This window comes from Octopus bimaculoides, chromosome 18, assembly GCF_001194135.2.
Source record: "Octopus bimaculoides isolate UCB-OBI-ISO-001 chromosome 18, ASM119413v2, whole genome shotgun sequence".
NCBI lineage: Eukaryota > Metazoa > Mollusca > Cephalopoda > Octopoda > Octopodidae > Octopus > Octopus bimaculoides.
Window position 1 is genome coordinate 12,770,449 of NC_068998.1, and position 3,031 is coordinate 12,773,479.

General features: G+C 35.9%; 1 protein-coding gene and 1 non-coding gene across 5 annotated transcripts in view; both read left to right on the forward strand.

Annotated features, from left to right (window-relative positions):
• LOC106870480 (tyrosine-protein kinase Fer) overlaps positions 1–3,031 on the forward strand; it is a 141,304-nt gene that overhangs the window by 27,371 nt on the left and 110,902 nt on the right. The gene's annotated exons all lie outside the window — the stretch shown is intronic.
• On the forward strand, positions 2,250–2,322 carry Trnak-uuu (transfer RNA lysine (anticodon UUU)). Its single transcript has one exon. It is a non-coding gene; the product is annotated as a tRNA-Lys (tRNA).

Sequence of the window (3,031 nt, forward strand, 5' to 3'; positions counted from 1 at the left end):
GTGTGTCTGTGTTTGTCCCCCTAGCATTGCTTGACAAACAATGCTGGTGTGTTTATGTCCCCTGTAACTTAGCGGTTCGGCAAAAGAGATCGATAGAATAAGTACTAGGCTTACAAAGAATAAGTCCTGGGGTCGATTTGCTCGACTAAAAGCGGTGCTCCAGCATGGCCACAGTCAAATGACTGAAACAAGTAAAAGAGTAAAATATATATATTAAATCATTCCATTCTGTGTAAATCCTCACAATTTATATATGTCTTTGTATCATCCCCTCCTCATCATTTGTCCTGGTGGTAAGTAAAGGAAATATTCATCATCATCATCATCATCATCATCAGCATCATCAACCACCACCCTCATGATCATCATGCATTTGTGCTCCGTGCCAGCATGGGGTGGATGGATCGATAAGGATCCAATCAGTCGGGGACTGCATTGTACTCATGTTTTACCTTCAGCTCACTGACATAATGAGTAATTTTATGAATAATGGTACTTTGGAGTATTCATAACACTAACCACACTAACAAGAAAATAAAACAGTAAGTAATTTGATCAAGAAAAATCCAGTTATACAGTGTATGCGAAAAAGACAGGATGGTTATGGCTGGAATGGTTTTGATTAGTTACCTACTTCATCTAGGCTGACCTGGGGCTATACAATAACATGTCCAATTCATAAAGCAAATGAGGAAGAGCTTTATATCTGCTAGAAATTGAAGCAAAATCTTAGTCAGATCTCACTGTACCATCTTAAATCAAGAAAGACATTGGGTAATATAATGCTAGATATAGATATAGTATGTTTAACCCTTTCCTTACCGTATTTATTTTGAGATGCTCTGTGTTTCTTTGAATTACTTTAAATATAACAAAGAATTTAGTAAACTAACTTAGTTATCATTCAGCTAGTGTTAGGAACATAAATTATGACGAAGGTTTGGTAGAAGATTTTAATTCAAAACTTATAAAAACAAGACATTTGTACTCAGAGCCAGAGCCGGTTTCAGCCGGGTTGGTAACGAAAGGGTTAAGATCCTGAAATGGGATGATCATGGCTGGAATGTCTCTGATCAGATGTTTGCTCAAGCAGAGCAGATCTGAGGCTGTGCAGTAACATATCCAACTCATACTAGTGTGGATAAAAGTTGCCTTAAAAATGAAATACAATTTTAAATAATTAAATCATTTATTGATTATTAAATATTAAAATCTCAGCTACATGACAAACCCTGACTCAATTAGTTTTCATTTTCATTAAACTCATTAATTTCAATCAGTTTACATTTAGCCAGAGAGACCATTCTGACATCTTTGGCAATGCTTCTCCTGACTTTCTTGTATTCTTAGTTATCTCTCATCAACTCTGTATCTTAAAATATTATATTATAGAGAATAATCAAATAAGGAAATTAAGTTCTTACTAAAAAGCTAACATTATTTATTTGTATATTTTTACAATTATATTTTTATATCCGCTGAGAAAACGGATTTCTCTGCGGCATATATTTAGAACTTTGAGCAAACAGAAAGTCCGATATGGCTGCCACTTCGTCTGAACAGAGAACACTCACAACTTCTGTACAAAATGATAACAATCAGGTGTTGGCTGTTATTCAAGGTTGTCAGATGCAATAGAGGTTATATCTATTTGTAGCCTGATGGGTTTTTTTTTTTAAATTTTCTTGCTGAGGAACTGAAAAGCTCCCTCCTTTACAACTTAACCATTCATACCTGTTCAGTAAGCCATGCAATTTTCCTCAGGACCAGAGAGAGAGAGAGAGAGAGAGTCTAGTACTTGGTGCAATTAGCTTTTACATATTTTGCCTTTGTATGAATGCACTGAAGTAACTTGATTTAAAACAAAATAGGTGAACACAATGCACTTCTCTGTTTTAGCATCTAGTTTCAATTATGAGTTTGTGTTTTTTTTTTTTTGTCACTATGTCAGTTTATACAATTGTTTCTTTTTTTTTTTTGTTGGAGGACTTGAATAAACACACAAAATATCAAAATTTGCACAAGTCCCCAGAACAGATATATATACTCAGAGACATAGACAACATCATAGAAACACAACTACAAGAGTCTAAATTTGAAGTTGCATGGAGATGAATCAAGCTGTTTTATATATCAGTATATATGTAACTCCTACTGAAAGTGTTGAGCGTCTCTGTCTTTCGCTTGTCCACCCTTTCAGAAATAGCTGCTATGTCAGAAGAAGAGCAATTATTACATTTAGAAGAGCCGCCCGCATAGCTCAGTCGGTAGAGCATCAAACTTTTAATCTGAGGGTCGTGGGTTCATGTCCCTCTGCGGGCGATGCAATACTTTACTTTTCTACACTCTGTGAGTGGTTGGCGTTAGGAAGGGCATCCAGCTGTAGAAACTCTACCAAATTAGATTGGAGCCTGGTGTTGCCATCCGGTTTCACCAGTCCTCAGTCAAATCGTCCAACCCATGCTAGCATGGAAAGCGGACGTTAAACGATGATGATGATGATGATGATGATTGAGTCCATCTATACTGTCTCTGCTGAATCTGTGGCCTTTAGAAATAGATAGGGCAGTCAAGGAGTGCTGTTGCTACACTGCAACCTGTACAATTCATCACTGCATGTTGGATTGTGCAGTATGGCTCTTAGTTTGGCAGAAGCAGAAAAAAAACAGGTCTGTGGACCATGCCTAATCGTTTGGTTGACTGACTGCCATAAGTTCACTCAATCAGATCTGTTCTCAGCGAGGAAAACTCCAGATATTTTACACCTGAACGAACATTATATAAAACAATTAAGTTACTACTTTGTTATGAAGTAGTTAATCTGAATTTAACCAATATCTCATAATACATAAACAGAATTCATATAACGATTGGCTTGTAAACAACAGAATATATTGCATTATATATCCTGTGGCAAAATAAAAATCACAATAATTCACAAGAAGAGTGTGTAAATAAGAAAAGTTTTAGTGTAGTCATGTTAGGAAGACAGCAACATATATTGTTTTTCATCAGTTAGTTATGCTTGTTT